A 14,045-nucleotide genomic window follows, 5' to 3' on the forward strand; every position below is an offset into this window, starting at 1 on the left:
CCAACCCTTTTAAGTATATTAGCACTTCCTCCTCAGCCAGTTAAAGAGAAATAGAATTTTATATCTCAGCAAGCAGTAAATTGGAAATAACTGATAATTACACAACATTGTGTCATTCAAAGGATATCCGTGTTTCCTGAATTTAAAAAGGGATTTTAGCATTTAAAATTCCCAATACTAAGTGTGTGCTTTTCTAGAATATATTTACTAGATTATACATATGATAGAATGGTGCACTGTGATAAAACAGGAGTACAATTTTAGCAATAGCTTTGTAGCAGTCTTGCATATTTTAAAATTCAGTCTTTAAAAAAGCCATTTAACATGCGTATGTGTGAGTCTATACATACAGATTTATTTGCTTTGGACTTATTTAATTATAACTCTTTTAATTATTGTGTTGTACACAGTGGGACTAATTAACACTTGTAATTCAATTAATTTTGAATTTGATGAACTAGAAAAGGAAATTTGACATGGGAGCTGATGATATAAAGCTTTGGTGGGTTTGAAGCCACAGAACGTACATAGCAGAGTTGGGTCACTCAGAGTTAAATAGCATGAGAAAATGGAATCACAATATACAGATTACAAAAACACGGTCTGCCATCTACTTAATTAGGGACAATGACATTAGCAAAAGACTTCCAATCAAATTCAGTGTCAGCATCATTTGTATGGACAGACAATGTCGATTAGAAGCAAACTTGTGGAGTTTTGATGCTAATCAGTGTCAGGTCTGCCAGCCTAATCAAGGATGCACCAGTTGTGAAGTGTGCCAAGCAGTGTTGGTAAATCACTGATACCCATCCACTTAAATATACATCAGTTTCATTAATTGGCAACTACAAGACAAGTGTCGAATGCTCAGGATAGCAAGGATTCTGATAGAATCCACCACACTGTGGTTAAGTATATGATTCATGTAATAAGAAAAAGGTGCCTGCAGGCTCTTGTTCCTAGCATGGATTAAAATTTGCATATTGCTTCTCCTTATGTCAAAACATCTGGTGTCTGCGAATGCTAACATTTCGTTAAAAAGTTTCATGAGCAAGGAAAAGTAGCCTGGAAATATTGCATGTGACTCATTCAAGCATTATAATTGAATAAGAGGCAGGGTTAGGGAGAGAAAGGGTGCTGGAAAACAACCGTATAGGGAGAATTATGGGAGGGTATGTATTGTAAGGAGACAGGAACAATGTTCACATTGTACAAGCGATGACATTTTCTTCCAGGTGTCATTAAAAATGACAATTATTCTGAATGAATTTAGCTGTGATGCTAGAATGTCACTATTAAGATAATATAAGTATATTAATTTCTAACTGGAATGGAGATAAGGAGAATGCTTTATCCAATTGACATTCTTAATTCAATAAAAAAAAAAACCCTGATATGTTATTCTTAGTATCCACTTCAAATCTTTCTAAACATACATCTGTCCATATAACGTGCGATGGAGTTATTGCAGAATTTAGGTGTGCATAATTTAAACATTCTCTTAGTAGTTTGGTGGTTCCAAGATTGTACTAGATATTAGAAATATGCTAATATTTGCAGATATGAGCACCTAACTAACCTTCTCTGAAAGCTCAAGCATTGAGCTCCCTGGTTAGGACTTGGATGGAGGGATTGTTTGAGAATTCAAGGGATGTAGACTAGATTGAGAAGTTCAAAGAAATTGGACTTCCGGGGAAGCAATGGTGAACTGAAGATGGCTCCGTGGTGTAAAGAGGAGCCAGTGAATGGATCAATTCCTCGGAACTCCTCTCTGGATCAAGTTTGCTTCCCTACCACAAGTTTGCTCTCTACAGAGGCTGGCCCATAAAGACACAGCAAATTAGTGATCTTTGGTGGGTTTGAGAACTCTGGGAGCTGGGGGAAAATCATCCTGCCTAAGCCATGGTTTGGCACCTTCAAACAGACACTGGGTTCGCCCACTTCCTCTCTTTCCAATTAGGAAATTGGTTGTTGTTAATCTCTTGGATGTTAAGAACCTTCTGGAGGTCAAGTTTCATTATACTGGGACAGCTTTCTTCTATCATGGATGAAAGAAGTTTCGTGTAAGTTTAAGGGTGAAAAAGGAAAAAAAAAAAAAAAGGAAAACAGCAAAAGAAGGACTAGAATGTTGATTTTGGAAAGTTAAGGGGCCAAAAGGATTTGAAAGAATATTTCCTGTGGGTTGTTTAAATTTTTATAAAAGTATATATTAAGATTTTGAAATTAACTTTAAGAAATCCTCCTATGGGAAAGTTTTGCTGATTGGAAAATAAACATATGATAAGAGGGGATTTTGAAGATTAACTAAAGGGAACCAAAGAGAACTAAGGATTATAATTCAATTAAAGGAGAAGAGACTAATTAATACAATGGAGCAATATTATCTGACTGTAGAAGAAATTAAGGCTGTCTGGGAACAATGTACTCAGAAATTACTTTCAAGATTGCCTGCCACTATAAAAAATGGATCTAACAGAGGCTACAGAAGAGGAACAGATTTTACTGGACAAAATAGAGACTGAGGCTGACTTGAATGTGGATTTGAAAATGGCTTTAAAAAAAATGCCAGGCTAAAAGAGTGATATGGAAAAAGATGATGTGGATTTGAAAATGAATTTAAAAATGACAGATTATAAGAATGATATGGAAAAAGATGCCACAATGGATTTACAAATGAAACTGGCTGATGTTTTAATAACTAAATGGGACATGAAAATAATAAATCAGAAGAGTAACTTGGATAGCCTTCTTATCTTGGATTTATAAAAAGGACATGTTAAACTACTGAAGCTGTTCCAGAGAGGAGACAAAGAGAAAATGATAAGAAATCAACTTGTGGGATATTATTTGATGGGATTAACAACCAAGCTTTTTAAAAGTAAATGGAAGGACTATAAAGTTAATTTATTTGATCAGGGTTAAAACATACATGTGGTTTGTGGTTTCTGGTAGCTATTAATGGAAATTTCTTCTTGACCAGGACTGAATGATGGGGATTTAAAGATTTGTTTATAAATGGGGAGAGATTTCTTTTGCTTTATTCCTTAGAGAAAGTGATAAGTTGGAATACAAAATGGAATTATTTGATTAAGGTTGAAATATATATATATATATATATATATATATATATATATATATATATATATTATTTCTGGTAGCTCTTAATGGACTTTTGCTGAATAGGATTGAATGATGAGTTTTTACAATTTCTTCATTGATAAGAGATGAGACATCGGAAGAAGATACTGTATCTTTTTTTATTATTGAAATACTAGAGAAGGTGTTATGTTATTGAAGTTCTTTATACTTTTCTGTTGGGTGGGGGGAGTCATTTTTTATATTTCTCCTTTTCTCCTTTTTTCTTCCTTTTTTTTCCTATCGCTTTGCACTTTTCTTTTTCTTTTCTTCACTTTTTATATTTCTCTTAGTTTGTATTAGTCTTTTATTTTTCTATTTGTAAACTTTAATAAAATTATTACCAAAAAAAGAAAAGTTCAAAAAGATGATCCCAGAAGAAGACAGTAGCAAACCACTTCCATGGTTTTGCCAAGAAAATTGCATGGATGAATTTGAGATGAGACTGATTCAATATTATCTATAATATTTGTACCTCATTAAGATTTGCACTGAAAACTGTTTTTTTTAATGTCATACAAGTTTTGCACCCACAGGAAGCCAAGAAATTCCTACCTCTGTCAGTGAGACTATATCTTTTATAGTCTCACAGACAGAGGTAAGAATTTCTTGTCCATCTCATGTTTACTAACCTGCAGACTCTTTATAAAGTAGTGCTGGCACCCATTTTATATTTTACATTGCAATACACCAAGATTTTTTTTTTTTTTACAGTATTTGTAAGTCACTATAATCAGTTGCAGTGGGCCATGAACAAAAAAGCACAATAAGACAATAATCCACAAAATAATATCCCCATCATACACACTCAAGATCTTGTCCCCCAATCATTCATTTTGAGCCAAGCTTATATCAGAATAGTTTGGTTTTAGCTGCCTTGTGAAATTCAAGAAAAGAAAGAGCAAAACGTATATTTGGGACAATTGTGTCCCAAGGTATGTGGGCCTGACAGAGAAGTTCTGCAGTCTATCTCATATCCATGTACTTCTTCAGGGTTGGGAGAGATCTTAGCAGGGCATCCCTAAATAGGCAAGGCGGTGCCTGATGAAACCTCGTTCTATGCCATTAAGGGCTTTAAAGGTGATAACCAGCTCTTTGAACTGAACTCAAAAATCTACTGGGATCCAGTATGGTGACCTAAGAATTGCTATTGGTGCAGTTGTCCCACCAACCATCTGGCCACTGCATTCTGGACCAACTGCACCTTCTAAGTTGTCTCCTGGAGAAGATTGGTGGGGACTTGGCATTCCTACAATGCTGAGTTTTGATTCAATAAATGTGAAAGTTGTGTAGCCAGATCACATATAAGGATATTTGATTGAATTAGAAGCTAAGTTAAGTTCTGAAAACAGTACATCTTATATGTACCTAAAGTTCTTCCTGAGTTCGTTTTGCATGTGTACAGAGCAGAGTCTGCAGACATAGTCCCTATATCAATGCTGCATTTTTTGCTAATACATGTATACCCGGGATTAAATTAACCAGTCTGGTCCTGCTCTTGTGGACCAATTTTCTTTGAAAATATAGGTAACAAGAGAAAGTAAGATCTCTCTATCTCTTCCTTAAAATTGGTGATGAAAAATCAAAGTGGAAATGCAGAAAGATATAACGAAATTTATTCATGTTAGGATAGGCTCCTAACTTCCCTAATTTCATCTTTGTTTGTATCTCCTGTCAAAAAGTGTGCCTTCTTTTTAGTACCTTTCAATATACTGTTTCTGAATGTGAGTATCTATCAAAAGACAACATTTAAATAAATGGAAAGTATCTATTTACTTCTGATAGGGATTTTGTATGTAGAATGTGTGGCTAATTTATGGTACAAGGTAGGGATTTCCCATTTAATAAATTTATGTTTGATGGCATACTGTGATTCTTTCATTTTCTTCATTGTTTACTTACTAGAGACTTTTGTATGTATGTAATGAAAATGCTTTAGTTCTGCAGCTCTCAGGCTAATGAACTAGTCCTCATGTAGCATCTGATTTTGGTTCGAAACACCTGGTATATGGGAACCCAACTGGTGAAAATATCTTTGTGCATGAGTCAGAAAATTCCACAAGCACTTCTTCATATTCCTGGAAGCAGCAGGACTTCCCTGTTTTATCAGGTCTGACAGTCTGTCAATATGCTTATTTGTTTTTTTTAAGTGTAAAATTGCCCATTAAACAGTTTTTTTAAAAAAAATACCAATATTAAAATATATATGCAACAGCACTAAAATAAAAAATGTTCTAGTCAACATTGATTAAAAACAACCACTACTTGCTGGATTTTCCAGATTTTCCCTCCTCCAGATCTGCTGATGTATCCTAAAGCACTTCAAAAATATTTTAAAATGATCAGCTGTGAAAAAACTATACTTTCATGCCAACAAAACAAAAAACAAACAAACAATAAACAGAACAAAACATCCCATCCCATAATGTCCCTTGTGTAGATAGTAAATGAAGCTTGAAAATGGAGAAGTATTCTCCCTCCCTCCCTCCCACCCACCCACCTCCCACCAAGCTGTAAAAGGCGGCTGCTATATACAGTTTCCAGAAGAACAGCGTTAGGAGTTGCCAGTCTGAAGGCAGCTGAGACACCTCTTTGCTGGAACTTTGTGGTATAGAAATTTGATTTTTTAAAAAATAATAATAATATTGGTCTTGGACTAATAAGCTGAGAGAGGATCACAGCTGGAGAGGGAAGTAAGGTAGAACCCATTTCCCGAGTTCCATAGACTCAAGGGAGATGCTCAGCTACTCATAACAATTAAAAACAAAGCAAAACAACCATGGTGTTTCAAGAAAAATGTTTGGCCCAGAGACATCCATTCTAGGTGGAAGTAGCAGAACTAGTTTAAAGATGTCCAACATATTCCAAAGACATTTTCTTTCCAGACACAGACCAACTCTCTACAGGTAGTCAGGTCTAATATGGAGGTCTCAGACTGGATGGAGAGTGGGATCAAGCACAGTGGATTCTGTACTCAGTATTTGCTTGAACTTGAATATAGCTATACACATGGTCCACGGCCTTAATAAAAAGGGTTTTAAATTTCCTATAGAACTGGGTTTTTTTCCCCAGAACTCAGGACAGAAGGGCTAGAACTGTGTGCATGGCCCCATTTTTACCCGGTTTCAATGTTATAAGCCTATTATCCTGGTACCTAACCCATATTGTTGAAGCTATAACCATGCATCACTTATTTGTGCCTGCTCAACATTTGATAACTGTAGAAGAACAGTGTCCATACATATGTGCACACACTCTCAGTTAATTTGCAGCTTAGGTGAAAACCAAGATGGACTCTCTCCCATTCCCTGTACAAAGGTAATTAGGGGACATCTGAATTTTTCCTAAAGATTCTTAAATAATAGGATTACAGCTCCACTGACTAAGAGACTTTGCAAGTACAAATTGCGTAATTTAAATAATTCTCAAAGTTATCTCAGATTCAGGATGTGGATGGAGAACCATGGAACTGTTTTGTTTTGTTTGTAAAAAAAAAAGGCATCTCACAATTAAGCCAGATGGACAATTGAGTAGAGAGAATAATTTTTACTAATTATGTTGTATTGACAGACCCAGCTAATTACATTAACATACACTTTGCTCTTGAAAAGCATACTCTAATGCTTGTTTCTAAACACTCAAGTGAGATTGGGAAAGTGTCAACATCTGAATTCTGAGTCCAAAATTTATCCAAAAATTATTTTTTGATGGCATCTTAATATCAATTGTGCTTCAAAAGAATCTAGTTAATCAGTGAAGTTTCTGAACAAGTTTTCACCTACGCATTGCTAGAGTTTTTCTCCCTTGTCTTTTCTCCTCTTGTCCTCCTCTGGTTTGCCAAGTTCAATGTAAGTGATCTCATGTTTCCTTACAGTCCAATAAATAAGATGCATACCAGTGAAAATGAATCATTCTGCTAGGGCAACAGAAAACATCCCAATGGCTTTTTAATGTCTGCTTCATTTAATATTTATCTGTAGGCATATGTGAAACTCTTCCATTGAAATGATAGCTACTTACAATTTATGGAATGACACTAATGCGGGCATTCCATCCTAAACTGACAAAACCCAGATATTCTCTTAATTTTACTCTAAGGAATTTTAAACTGACTCTGTTAAAGCCAAGGTTATTTGCCTTGGGGATGCCTAATGGAAGGAGCATTATAGCACTGTCCACAAATAGGTATCTTGAGAGATCCAAGGCCATGGTGCTTCACTGACAGTTAATAGACTGCACTATTGCTATAGCACAGTGATCTCTGAGGCCAAGGGTCATTCCTCTCCCTTAATATTTAAATAAAGATACTCGACTAGAGCGGAAAACAGCTTATTGCCAGTTATGGCTCCAGCTCAATTTACAAGAACCTTTACAAAGTCATGCTAATTCCTGGCCTCTTTAGAATGCACGATAACCTTTCATAAATCTATCTCTTCCAGATGTCCTTGGAAATGACAGTTATAAAACTACAAGTGATTTGTAATGCAAAAAAGGGAATGGCAGACTTAGAGATTACTTCTCGGTGTACTAAAACGATGGAAGATTGTAACTAACCAAGGTTTAAAATGCATGAATAAGAAGCTGACAAAACAGTTTATGACTATCTTAAAGATGTTTAAGAACTATGATGTGAGGAGAAGGGAGAAGCTCTAAAGTGTTTTTATAGAATTAGGAAGCAGCCTCAGTATTCTGCAGCAGAATTGCTGGGTATCCTGCTAAACGGTTATACACGACAAGTGGAATGTTATGTCTTCTCTACCAGTAAGCATTTAAAACAGATTACCTCCTCAGATTTTGTGTTTCTGTACACAGTGCAATTGATATATCATTCATGCATACTTTCCTAGCATCTACCATTTTCAAATTGGAAAATGCCTTTTTGGGTATACTGTTATTTCATATATATGCTTTTGGGTAATTTTTTCCCCTTTAACACAATAAAACTTCAGGGACCCTCATTCAGTGGATTTGAGTTGCAACAGACAAAGGTTAGTTCAGACTTCACCCCTAAATAATAGACAATATCCATTGTTTCCAAAGCAGGCCAAATAATTGATGTCATTGATGTCATTTACATAAATTTACTTCATTTGTACAATTCCATAATTTATGCCATTGTCATTTGCATAATTTACAAAAATGTAATTACATCAATTGCACAGCTATCCAAATGACTTTGTGCAAATGAAGTCAAATGCATCAATTACATGAATTCAGTTTTAAAGAACATTCCAATTTATCAGATATCTCTTCCCTTATATTGAGGTTTTATTGTACATACATTTTTGCCCAAATGTTGGAGTTGCACTTCATATAGAAAGATGAATTTTTGCAGGCATAAATGTTTTATATTCTTCTGTATATTTCAGATCTGAAATTAGTGGATCCATCTAAAATTATGGTGGATATCTCACCCATCCCTTTTTATCCATCCTACTTGTAAGTAATACAGCTAGGGAAGAGTAATAGCTGAATGGTAGCATGTGATCTTTTTATATAGAAAAGGTCAGGTTTCCTTATTCAGGAGCAAGGGCTGTAAGTTTTCTGTGTGAATTCTAAATCTACCACTTCAAATGCACAGCATTTGATGAGCACTAGTCTGATTCTGTGTAAAGAAAACTTTGTGTGTATGTTATGGTAGAAGTAACACCATCCACCAGAAGATAGCCTTCACATTAGAGCCACAAGCTCTGCTGACATGTTATGACTTAAACCCAAGAAACCCAAAGTGCTCTTTCTTCTTGAAAGCTCGGGCCCATCCATCTAAGTCAGCGGTCCAGGCTTTTGTTACACTACCTTTTGAAATATGAATAAGGGGAAACAGGCATCTGGAGGATTTGATGCTTTTGTCAAAGTGATGAAAGCAGCATCACACCATACACTTTATCCCTTTCATAGTTGTGTATGATGTCATGACACATGTACAAAGATGCCCCAAGCTTACATCAAGATGTGCAACACTTGATCATGGATGTGGTCCAACTTCTTTTTATCATTCTTTGATCATCATCAGAAGACATTTAGGAGTTGGAAGGCCTTCAGTGGAAATGGGTTATTGTTTCATCTTTTGTTTTTGTTTTATTTTTTTTAGATTTTTCATCCCACCTTTATTATTTTTATATAACTCAGGGTGGCGAACATACCAATTAATCCTTCCTTCTCCTATTTTCCCCACAACAACAATCCTATGAGGTGAGTTGGGCCCAAAGTCACCCCAGCCGGCTTTCATGTCTAAGGCAGGACTAGAACTCACAGTCTCCTGGTTTCTAGCCTGGCTTTTAAATGGCCTTTTTAATGGCCTGCAATTGCTGCAGTGGTGTACTGAGGGTGGGATGGTAGGAGGGGTCTGCTCCAGGTGCAAGCATAAGAGGGTGCATTGTCTGTAAACCAAACCAATTAAAAGTGACTCTTTTGGGGCCTTTTAATGACCTGGGGACAAAGCACACCTGGAAAAAGCCTCTTATCTATCAAAGATGATGAAAATGCTATCCAGAGGACTGGCAATGGACGTGGAGCCAGGTCGCTGGTGCCAGCATGCCAGTCAGCTGTTTAGCAGTCGGTGGCATATCACAGTGGTGCAGTTGGATCCAGCGGTGCTTCAGGAACCTCGTGATACAATTTGACAAGTGGAAGCTGCTGCGGGAGAGCAGACAGCAGCTCTAGAAGACCAGATGGCAGTGTTTTTCTTATTTGGAGGTACTGGTATATAGGGCAGCAGTGGAGCAGGACAAATACATTAATGCAGTGTTGTCCAAACTTGGCCACTTTAAGATGAGTGGACTTCAACTCCCAGAATTCCCAAGCCAGAATTCTGGGAGTTGAAGTCCACTCATCTTAAAGTGGCCAAGTTTGGACAACACTGCATTAATGTAATTAAACAGTATTAATCCATAACTTTTTCTTTTTTTGTACTGCAATATTTACTTTTTATTTATTTATTTTACTGGCATACAAAGTTCAATAAAAGAAAAATTTCATAGTTTCTTTTCTGACCATTATTATTGTTTGTTTCAATTCAGAATTATTGCTGAAAATAATTTTGTCACAAGAGGAACGGGGTGTTAAGAATTAGCTACTCTGAGTGTCAAATATACTAGGGATGCCATTGCGCTGCTGTTTAATTATTTTTGTTATCCTTTTTAACTGGTACTTTACTGAAACGTTATTTTTGTTCATTTATTGCAAACTGGATTGGGCCCATAGAAAAGATAGAAATGTAGCTGTCATGTGGCTGGATTCTAGCTGAATCTGCTTTCTGAAACATTCTGAAGGCTCAGATGTGGAATCCCATAAAAATAATTTTATGATTAGCTTCAAACAGACCTAGCACGTGAAGGGTGTTTTAAATTGTTCTGTCAAACATTTTACCATTAATTTGAACAGGATCAAATTAATTTCACCATTCTGCTTTACCGCAGATGTGATATAAATGTACCTTGTGATAGAAAAGTTAATACGCATTTCCAAGAACGTCCCAGAACTAAAAAAGGCATAAGAATCCCTGAAATCTCCTGTTAGCAGCTGCCACTTTTAGGGCCAACTTTTTCCAATATATGAGAACTTATGATATATATTGGATATATATATATATATATACAATATATGAGAACTTCCAATATAAGACAACCTAAAGGGCCAAAAAGAAACCATGATAGGAGTGAACCTATTGATTCACTGCCTGAAGAACTCCTGTCCCCTTGGCATTTCATCTAGTTTAGTTCTGGAGCTGACATAAAGACCTGAAGGGGGAAACTGGTGAGGGCAAGGAGGGACAAAAATGTCTCTTATCCTGCACTTCTGTCTTGCTTATCACATGTTCTGATATCAGATCCCTCGGAGTAAAATATTAGAGGTGTTCTATATGCATAGTCCTAATGACTTTTTCAAAAAGTTCCCATTTCTTATTTACCTCAGCTTCTCTCTTTATATGGAGCCCAAGGTGGCATCATTAAATTGTAAGATCTATAAAGTAATAGAGAAAAATGTTATTCTGTTGGAAAAGTGGTCCGACAATTCTTTTTCAAAAATGGCAATACATAAATAACTGCTCAGCTGTTGACTGCGCTGACATAGATGCTACATGGTAATAAATGTTTACCAACTACTTCATTTCACTGTTCTTATAAAATTCTGTTTATAGTGAAACTCCAAAAGTGATTAACATTAACCTATTGTGTAATAAATAGATTTTCCACACAGTGTGCAAATATATGAGAAGGTCAGTTCAAGTGAAAAAGCACTAACAATGAATTGAGGATCTTCAATTTTCTGTCACTTAAAAAGTAATGATTATTAATAACCCCCAAAAGTCAGGAAATAGCATCCTCAGAAACTCATTCTGGATTAACTTGCCTCATAAACCTTTAAGATGACAGCATTAGCTGATAGAATTCACAAGACCTGCTGTAGTAAGAGATATTTCTTTTACAGCACATACTTATCAAATCTTTATTTCTCCTATATTGCTCTCATAGTCTTTCACTCATCTCTCTCATCTAAACAAACATATTGTTTTATGCCAATTTTTTTCTTGCGGTAGAATGTTATAAAGTACATCTGAGGCAAAAGTCCCCAGTATTTTTAATTAACATTGAACGGAGATCTAATGTTTCCATTCCCATCTTCCCATTTTCCTATTTCTCTTAAGATACGCAACTTTTAATATTGACTGAAGCTTGAAGCCTTCTAACGCTACCATATGCAAGGCAGCCACATTATCTCACACTTCAGAGTGAGGCACCCTTGAGGTAAAGAAGACAGCTTAACACAGCCCCATTTATTTGGGTTGCTTTTATACTTTGCATGTTCTGCTGGTCATAGTCTGACATCTTGAGTTGAAAGAAATATTTTGTTCCAGTAAAAACAAAACAAAAAAAACCCCAACCAGCAGAACCAGAAGCATAGGGGACTGCAAGAAGAATCATGCCTAAAGAGCAACAGGAACTGAATCCACATGGAGAATAAATATGAATAGATCTGAAATGATTGAGTAACCGAAACAGTGTTAATCTGGTATTGAAAGAACATGAATTCACTGCAAAAATCAGAAGGATTTTTGATAAGGAAGGGGGAGGGTGATAAATGACAAAATGTGTGTCGCAATGTCGTCATGCATATGCTGTGACTTAACATATTTGCATCTGACATCAGGATGCAAATATGTAACTATTGATATCTCCCTCCCTAAGGTAGACTATTAGTTTTGGGATACATTGGAATGGCTTTAGCATTTGTCATTTAACAATTAAAGTCCAATAATACTTGACCTTAAATAAGATAGTAATAATAATAAAATAATTTATGCAATGGAGGAAGGAGCAACCGTTCATCTTTAAAAATCACAGAGTCCCACTACACGAGTGGCATCAGAAGGTTGCTCTTCATTCCTTGCAGAGATAACGGCTGTGAAAATCTTGTCAGCTGAAAAGATTTCAAGCATTCCACTAAGCTATTGAGCCAGAGAAGCATGTAATTAATGCAAAGCAAGAACAACTGTCCAAGCTGAATATAACACAAGCTGACAATAAAAATATTGGCTTCTCTTGATCTCTAGCATGATCATTCAAACCACTGCAGAAAGAAAGAATTTGTTATCAATGGAAATACATGCTATAAATAAAGCAAGCAGCTGTCTCAAAATAGCAGGACTACACTGTGTTCCCATACCCACCCTATGTCCTGACAACATTACTGCCATCCTATTCCTGGAAGTGAGCAATCTGGAGCAGTGTGTTTCAGATTTAAATGAATTTGAAAATAAAATCATACAGACTTGGAATATATCAAATTTTAAGTAGAGTTCCTTGGAATCATATCAAAGCTGAAGCAGATGTATTGAATTTCATTATTGATTCAGAGACTCATATGAACATGGTGACAAGGTCAGTCCCTTAGCAAAAATTAATAACTTCTTTCCCAAGTGTTCAATATAAACAAGGAAAGAGGAGAGAGGCTAATATCTGTGGCTTCTACATATACTGCATTTTTAAAGAATTGAACCATTTTGGGAGAGAGGTATTGAAGTAACATACTAGAGCAGTGTTTTTCAAACTTGGCAACGCAGAGTTCCCAGCCAGTATGGAAATTGAAGTCCACGCATCTTAAAGTTGCTAAGTTTGAAAAACACTATACTGTACTAGAGCAATGCTCTGGAGTTCAATACTTTTTCTTAGTCTGTTAGAAGCAAAGCTGGAAAAGGAGAATCAGTGGGACTCAGCTGTAAGCAATGAAAGATTGCTTAGAAAATGCAAGTCTGCCTCCTACTTCTGCTCCCTATTCACCATTTCGACTGTCATTATAGTTCCCTAGATGTTGGTGCTAATTGAGTAGAAAACAAAAAAAAGCTGTAAGCAGTGTTTCATTCATCACCATTTCCAAGCCCCTGCAGCTATCCTTCTGAAATACTGCAAGTTTTTTGCCTAGAGTCATTTTTATGATATATGTCATTTTTATATAATTTCCTATTAAAACAAACTGAAAGCAGAGGAAAGGGAATCACTTCCCCTCTCCAGATTTAAAAATCACTGTTCCTATTCTTCTGAAATGTTGCTGGCTTTTATCTAGGGTTTGTTCTACAGTCTATGACACTTTATAACATTTTCCCACTTTGGAAGATCCATATCCTTTTTGGGGGTGTAATGTAAACGTACAGTAATTTATTAATCTGAAACTTAGCTAGCTGCTTTCATCCAGTTTTGTCAAGAAATAAAAGGAGGTTTTTCTTTTATTAAAAAAAGGTAAAAGTTAACTAGAACAAAAACTCATAAGTCTGAAACTATGCTGCAGAGAAAGTTACAGCCACTTGTTGGTTCAATTTTTAGTCAATGAGAGTTTCATGTTTGCAGTAAGATCCAGATTCAGGCCCAGGTTGAAATATAGGGCTTCCAGGTCAAACTGAATTGTATTAAACT

The sequence above is a fragment of the Python bivittatus genome, unplaced genomic scaffold (genome assembly GCF_059951505.1).
Source record: "Python bivittatus isolate LINGU-HERP-01145 unplaced genomic scaffold, Pbiv_v1 ctg000330_np1212, whole genome shotgun sequence".
Classification (NCBI taxonomy): domain Eukaryota; kingdom Metazoa; phylum Chordata; class Lepidosauria; order Squamata; family Pythonidae; genus Python; species Python bivittatus.